The sequence below is a fragment of the Brachypodium distachyon genome, chromosome 1 (assembly GCF_000005505.3).
Source record: "Brachypodium distachyon strain Bd21 chromosome 1, Brachypodium_distachyon_v3.0, whole genome shotgun sequence".
Lineage (NCBI taxonomy): Eukaryota > Viridiplantae > Streptophyta > Magnoliopsida > Poales > Poaceae > Brachypodium > Brachypodium distachyon.
The window spans coordinates 35,438,828-35,446,742 of NC_016131.3; the positions used below are offsets into that span (position 1 = coordinate 35,438,828).

At 40.8% G+C, this 7,915-nt stretch overlaps 2 long non-coding RNA genes across 5 annotated transcripts; one reads left to right on the top strand and one right to left on the bottom strand.

Moving 5' to 3' along the window:
• Window positions 1-1,510: 1,510 nt before the first annotated feature.
• On the bottom strand, window positions 1,511-3,728 carry LOC112269897. Its single transcript, XR_002962136.1, has 3 exons — window positions 3,505-3,728; window positions 2,739-2,856; window positions 1,511-1,902 (listed from the first exon to the last, which is right to left on the bottom strand). It is a non-coding gene; the product is annotated as an uncharacterized LOC112269897 (long non-coding RNA).
• A 1,852-nt stretch (window positions 3,729-5,580) lies between these two features.
• Window positions 5,581-7,709, top strand: LOC104581548. 4 transcript variants are annotated; one of them, XR_729539.3, is made up of 4 exons: window positions 5,581-5,951; window positions 6,023-6,175; window positions 6,948-7,006; window positions 7,436-7,709. It is a non-coding gene; the product is annotated as an uncharacterized LOC104581548 (long non-coding RNA). The 4 variants fall into 4 exon arrangements; XR_001406820.2 differs by having other exon boundaries at window positions 6,026-6,175; XR_729538.3 differs by having other exon boundaries at window positions 5,582-5,951; window positions 6,053-6,175.
• Window positions 7,710-7,915: the final 206 nt, after the last annotated feature.

The following is a 7,915-nucleotide window of genomic DNA, read 5'->3' on the forward strand; positions in this document are numbered from 1 at the left end:
AATCCAATCATCTTCCCAAAATCTGGTTCTTTTCCCATTTCCTACCATACTGAAAGGGAAACCTTGCTCCTGTATGGGTTTTGATAAATGATGACAACATGATTGAGGAATTAATGAGTTACACGGAGTGTTTCAGGTTATAGTTTCTCAAAAGAGTTCGTTTAACCAGCATCGACGACTCCTAAAAATTGAAGTACAGGTACTGGCTTGAAGTATGAAAAACTCAGTGAGAATGGTGAAGAATGTGAAGCGCAGCTTTCTTCATAGGTCTTTCCGTAACTTTTTTCTTCACTTGAGTATACGAACGTCATACTATTAAGTACGGTTTGAAGTGTGGAGCTGGTTTAGGTGAAACCTATTCTTCATGTTCAGCTTAGGCGAAAACCATTTTCTGTGTGAGTGTTTTTCGTCGGAGTGAAGAATGAAGCATTTCAGGCTTCATAGAAACTTCCGCGTGAAGTCTTCACTCTGATTTCAAATGTGTTTGAAAAAAATTGTCGCTTTACGTTTTGACCACGTAATCCAACCGTTGTGAGACACAGAGATAAAATGTGAGCTGGAATCTCAAGGATCACTTTATCCAATGGGTCACAACGGTTAGATCGGCCGTGGCCAAGGCTATATAAGACGACCCACCCCGAACGGGTTCGATGGTGATCCTCCAGAGAGTTGTTCTGATAAACACCCGAGAAAACCCTTAGAACTGAACTGAGCGTGAAGAATGGGATCCCCTCTCTAGCCGAGCACTTGAAGCTTGTTACTCTTGGTGATTGGCATCACCTAAACGGCTAGAAGTCAGTATTGAAGAGCAATCGAAGCTTGTGATTCGCCATCAACCAGTTTGTAAAGGTCCGGAGATCACCTCAAGATCTATCACGAGTAACTGAACGAGACTTAGGTTTTAGCTCAGGAGAATTGATGGACTTGTGTGTCCACGAGTCTTGTGCACTACAACAAAACATAGTTTAAGTAACACAATCATGTAACACATAGAAAAATATGTTACATGCTATTTTACAGTAACACATTATATGTGTTACATGGATATACAGTAACACATGTTAGAGTGGACCCAAAAGTATGTTACAAGACCATTTCAATAGTAACATATAAGTTTGTGTTACTCCATATGTATTACAGATTCTAGCTACCATAGTATCATAATAACATAAAAACGTGTGTTACTCCTCATGTGTTACAAATTGTAACTACAGTAACACATAATTAACTGTTAGTATATTGTGTTACATGCTAATAACTCGGACATAAGCCATTCACTCCATGATCATACACGCATGTCCATTGCGTGGTAAAACAAAATATTTTGTCGCAGCACAAAAAAATGCAGCAAATTCACCAACATCCGGTTCTTGCAATGCTAGGGAATGTGTTTAAGAAAAAAAATATTGCTAATTTGATAATTGTACCCTTATAATTTGACATGAGTACTAGGGAATTCACTTTCTTCTAATTATACAAACATTATCCAAATAATGAGCCAATGACAAGGTGAGATCAAATTACACCAAATTTCAATTATCATCAAACACATAGTTCAAATGCACACGAGACTAGCAGGACCCACCCAAAATCAACAGCTATGCACGGACCACCACTACCCATGCATATAGAAGTACATACAACAAGGTTTAGCATCCACTTAGACTTGAGTTGTTCCATATATGAAAGGAACATGCATCACTTGCCAAAGGAAATTTTTCCACAAGTACTGGGTCCATGGCTGACCACAAAATGGTGCTAGCGTGATCATCATCCAAAGGAGAAAAGTTGTACCAACACCAGTACTGGATGCATCGACATATCCATGAAACATTTCTCAAGCAATCCTGTTGATTGTATCACTAGGGTCGTCTACTCCATGGACCAAAGCTTCTTATGAGGCTACACAACAAGCAGAAGTTCAAAGCTTGAGAACTTCAGAAGAAAATATGATTACGATGACATGATCTTGTAAGTGTAGAAAGTTTGGTATATGTGCCACTATTGTGTATTTTTTCATGCATTCTGATTATCCTGTACACTGGTTTCATGTGGGCCAGCACAACAAATTACTGTTCTACCAGACCTGATTGAAAATTTGAATCTTCAGTGCATCGCAAAAGTAGCAGTGTTTTAAATGCATAATTAGCAACTAGGTCAGCTACAAGTACACATCTAAATGTAAGATCTTAACAGTTACATCAAAATAACTTCTACCAGCCTTAAAGAACAATAAAAAGAATTGCATGGTGAAGAACATTGATAACTAGTACCGTTCTAAGAATTTCAAACACACATGGTTCCCTCAGGATATTCAAAATGTAGATGGTCAATAATTTCTACAGAAAGTTGTCTCTCTCTCTTTTTCTTGTCGTGAGAGATTAAAGCTAGTCAAGGTAGTGGAGGCTTGTTGCTAGCTAGCTATGCTACCAGGTAGCCAATTCACAAAGATGCAGCAATTAAATCTGAACAAACAAAATCAGATAGTGACAAGTAAAACAACTTTATGACGTGTAAAAGAAGCATGCTAGCTTGATTATTATGCTTGGCAATCAGATTTGTTTTCTTCTTTTATGTACTCAACTAAAGTACTCCCTCCGACCCATATTACTTGCCTCAAATTTGCCCAAATATGGATGTATCTATGTTTAAAAAGCATCTTAATTCTCATTGCACAAAAATAAGACTGGTATAATAACACTGCTATTGCAGGAAGCTGAAATTAGATCACTATATACCTCGAAGCGGGATTTGGAGAGGCTTTAACAACTACATATGGGAATGACCATTCTCATCCCATCGATTGTACATCCAGCTATGATCTTCGCACGACATGAGTATCAGAAAGTCCAAGAACTGAAACATACATTGATGTTTAAATTAATTAACAAGACTATAAACTACGACAAAAAAAATAGAGGAAGAGGGCAAAAGCCCCTGTTCCATTGATCATACGACAAACGAAAGAAAGTATCATTCTGTGTGCGACGATGTGACAGAGTAGGAGCAGGCAAAAGGAAACATTCGGGGTACAAACCACCCATATAGTAGAAGCTATCAGCACAGGCTAGTCACACAAAACTCTTCAACGGCGGCCTACTCAGATCTCATTCAACTACATAAACAGGGATATAGATCCACTGTTTCAATTTGACTACCTCACTGAAACGAAGAAATATGTATTGTGCATGATAAACAATTTTCATCTCAACTAAAGAAGTAAACATATACACTTTCAATGCTCATCTTTCAGCTGATGGACTGTGTTTTGTGGCTTTTCTTCAACTCAACAAAGAACAAACAACCTGATTTATCAACACAATATAAGAAAAAAAAGAATGATTACTTGCTCTCTCCACAATATACTCTACACAAAAGCCTTACTTGCGGCCAATCTTGTGTACTTTTCTCCAGGTTGTCCAGATACTTGGTTCTTCTCCAACCCAAGGATAACCAAAAAATCCATGGAAAAACAAAATCATGATCACATGAAAAGCATAATACCTGGCGCCTTACGAAGAACACGACGGACTAGGGTTTTGTACTGGCAGCGAGCTCGGGGGTTGGATGACGGGGGAGCGAAGTGTCTTCAGGACGAGGTGCGGGCTGGGAGCGGCGCGGCCAACGGCTGCTGGGGGCGGCGCGGTCATGTGCGGCTTGGGGACGGCACGGCCATCTGCTGCTATGGGCGGAACCCTGGTAGGGCATGGGTGGGGTGAGTGTGTGTGTGTGCGGGGGGAGGGGGGGGGGGGGGGGGGATGCTGAGGGAAGGAGGTAGCGGCTGGGGTCTTCGAGGCCGGCTTCCAGCAAATTCGGCGAGGAAGGTGGTGAGACGAGTTGGGGAATTTGGGGGCACAAAGGAAGATGGAGAGCCGGTTTCTTATATACTCCGTATAAAAGAGAGCTGGATTGGAAATTTGCGGCGGCGCGCAGCCGTGCAGGGCGCTAACAGAGAACAAAAAGAGCGCGAAGCAAGGCGCGACGAAAAGAATTTGGTGGGTATTCAAAATATTTTTTTCTTTACAAGGACTATCCAAAATGTTGGAGCCAAAGGAAAAGAAAACGTTTCGTACGGTTTTTCTATCATAAGCCGGCAAAAAACTTGTGGCGGACTCGCGGTGGCATTGAAATATTCGTGTCATTCTCATTTAGAAAGTCAAAATGAATTATTCATTTGGTTTAATAGATATTCATGGCAAATATGCCGTTTGAGTTTTTTTTTTCTGTCTGGGCATATGTTTTCGTTTGAGACTTTTAATCCATTTTTATTTTTATACCACGGGTCTTGATGCTGTGACCTAGGGTATATGGAATTGTCATAACAAGTTACTTTTGACAAATATGTGTTGAGATCTACTTTTAAGGTTGTCTTTACGGCCTGTTCGTATCTTCTGTCTTGGACAGGGTTGTAGAAGCCTCTGGACGTCGAACTGTTGAAGAGTGGGTCGAAGATTTTGGTGGCCAACGCACAAGACCTGATGAGGCGCCTGGGGGAAGCGTCCCTGCTGCTGTAAGTCCCGTGGATGCGGCTCGGCTCCCTGCTATCTGAAGATCATGCTCTGCGCTGTCGTTTTATTGACTCTCTCTTGTTTTGTCTGCCCTGCGTGGCAGGGGTTAAATTGTGTCGTATTTTGGATGCCAGTTTAAACTTGGATAGGGCTGTAGTCTGGAAATGGAGTTGCTGTGTGAGAGTCGCTGAGAGAGATGAGTCAAAGGGAGTGAGGACACAAGTCTGGAGAAGATCGATGAGAGTTCGGCCATTGGGTCGGATGAGATCACATGTTCATTCCCGCATGGGTCATCTATCCTAGGATCGATCCGAATATGGGACCATGCCATTTGAGTATAAAACCATGGAAGTTCGTACATGGAATACCAAAAGGAGTGTCTCCATCGAAACTCACTAGAGAATGAACAATTCAATTCCAAGGAGTGTCGTCATCGAAGCTCCAAAATATTTAATGTTGTATGCTACGAGTGCGTTTGCTTATGCCGCACGTTGCCGGCACCGCCTCAAGGAAAGTCAACAACCTTCGCAAAGAATTCCGAGGCCGAAAAAGAACAAAAGATTCCAGAAACGTGATATATTTCCCCGATCTACAAAGAGGACATTCACCCAACGAATCTCCAAGGTCATCTGCATTCATTTCCATAGCCACTAGATCAAACTACTTGTAGTATTGATTCTCCTACATTGTAAGACCGAGACTTGTAATCATTAATTTTGAAGCACCCATTATTACAAATGTTTTCTTGTGATTCTATCGTGATGCGTGAGTAGTCGTCACAGGCTAAAGGTCGAAGCTGATTCTCGCAGCACCATGTAAAAATGACGGTGTTTTAACAACATTTTGTGATGTTGCTTCCAAATCTAATTATGAGTACCAAGAAAAAAGTTTTCTCAAAAACATATACAAATACTCCGTATTTTCTCCAAAATATATATACTGTACAAAAGTTTATGCCACTAACAGTGGGCCCGACGGCTATTTTTCATCTCTCGCCCCATATTCCCTCTCATCCTTTGTGAATTTTTATCCCACCACCAGCGGCCGAAACGGTTATAAAACTACCATCTTAACCCTAGCGGCCGATCCACATACCCCCTCCCTCCCATTTCCTCAGCCGCCGCCATCCCTCCTCGGTCTCCTCCCGGATCTCGCAGCGCACCCGCATCCGGCCGCCTCGGAGAACGTCGCCCCGACCAGCAACCCCTCTGCCACTCCTGCCTTGCCGCCCTCGCACGCTCAAGTGATGGACGCATTGCATCTCCAGGCGGGCTTTGACCTGCCGTCGCCGAGAGGTGCTGGTAGCCGGGCAGCGGCCAGGGTGCTGCTTGTTGGGGAAGCTGCAGGTCGGTCCCCGTAGGACTGCGCGCCCGTCTGAAAGTGTTGCAGTTTTTCTCCATCCCCATGTCCTTCAGTCCTTGACCGCATCTTCGCCTACTAAGAGTAATTAACGGCTATGGTCCTCTCGTATGATTTTCTTGTTTTATCCCTTGAAGCAATGAATTAATTCGTAGCAGGACTTTGTCATCGATGTGAATAATCAGTGGTTGCTGCAAGGGTGGATGGGCCGAGTACTCTACAAATTGTGAACATGGGTTGCTGCTACTGCTGACATGTCCAGATTTTAGCTCTTCTTCCCCTTTTAGTCCAGCGTGCAGTTATAGAAGGTAATGATATATTAACACAGGTCCAGGTTTTAATTTTATCAGCAGAAATCTATGTATGCCCAAGCAGCTTGGGTTCAGTTTAATGAATTTCATTTCAATATAGCTTGTAATGTTTAGATGCTTAGAGATGCAGATAAGGATTTAGCTATATCGTTATGGACATGATACTGCAGTCTTGTAATAATCTAGAGGCAACAAAACTGAGAACACCATATTGGTCTTTTATCCTAGTATATGTTCTTTCTCCTGTAACTGCCAAGCAATTTTACAGATACATGTATTGATCGATCTTTGATGTGTTAAAAGCAGTGTCTTATTAACTTGACTATCTTCTGTACTGTCGAATTGTTGCCTTATTTCTTGATTGATACATGACATACGTGTGTGGCGGATCCAGTCACAAGATTGTGTGGGTGCATTGGCTTAAGAGTATCTAAAATTTTGTTTTTTTTTAGCGAATATTGATAAATATCAGGGTGTTTTCGGAATTCCTGTGGGTTCAACTGAACCCTCTTACCTAGATGTGGATCCGCCACTACGTGTACACACCAAAAAAAGAACTGTAACAAAATGTTCAGCAATACTTATGGATAATATGGCAGGTCCCTTATTGACTGTTTTCTTCTAGCTCTTGGAAGTGTTGTCATATTCGTTTATTCTGTTACAGCTAGTATGACACATTTATAATCTTCACGTTGTCTGGCGTTATAGTTTTAATCAGATTTTATCCTTCTGCGTCATCTCATACATGTGGATTTTTTGTATTTTGTAGAGATTTCTATAGATGATAATCAGTGGAATTATGGTTTGCTAGCAACTATGCTTGAGAAGGTACTTAATCTGAAACACCATATTGTTGTCATGTTCATGTGAGATAGACTATTCGCCCTGGGCATTTTAATTTTGAATGATTTTGATTTATCTCGTAGTCTAGGTCCATATGGAGCTTGATAGGAAGGCAAGGACCAACAAGCCAACTAGATTTTCTGTAAATTGGGCACCCTCTAGCTGGTTTCTATGTTGAGAAATTGATTTGTTCAGGCACATATACCCACAACTTGCATAAACTAAAAATGTAGTGGTATGATTTCCTGTTCAAGCAGCCTTGATACATGCTGTCATTTTCTAGCTTGACAATGATTATTTGTTGTCACTGCATTTGGTATTCGATTGGGATGTATAATCATATTTCAGTTAATGTTATGATATTCTCACTTATGTTCTATATGCATTTCATGGGTGATCCTTTTCCATTATCAGGTGATATTATTTTTGGAAGATGGAAGACAGAAGATGACAACGATGATGAAGGCTTTGCTTTTATTTGTACTAAACAATTTGTACTTTGATGTATGTATGATTGACCAGCTGGTTTGTCCTTTCAGTTGGTCCAGATATAGGGAAAAAGTGTGTAACAATTTCTTTATATGAGGCCTCAACGTGGAGATATTTGTTGTAAAAATATGTACTAGAAAAAAATATTACTAGTTCTGTTAATACAACTAGAAGAATGTGTTAGTACAAGTAAAAAAAATATGTTACTGTAACTAGGAAAAAATATTGCTGTCCATGTTACTAGTTGCAAAAATGTGTTACTGATGTTTGTAGTAACACATATAATAGGTGTACTATAGCAAAGTTGTAACATACTTTATTACATAGAGGGACACATATCATGTGTTGCACTATCCGAACTCTTGCAACACAGTTAAAGTAACACATAAGAAATTGTGTTACTAG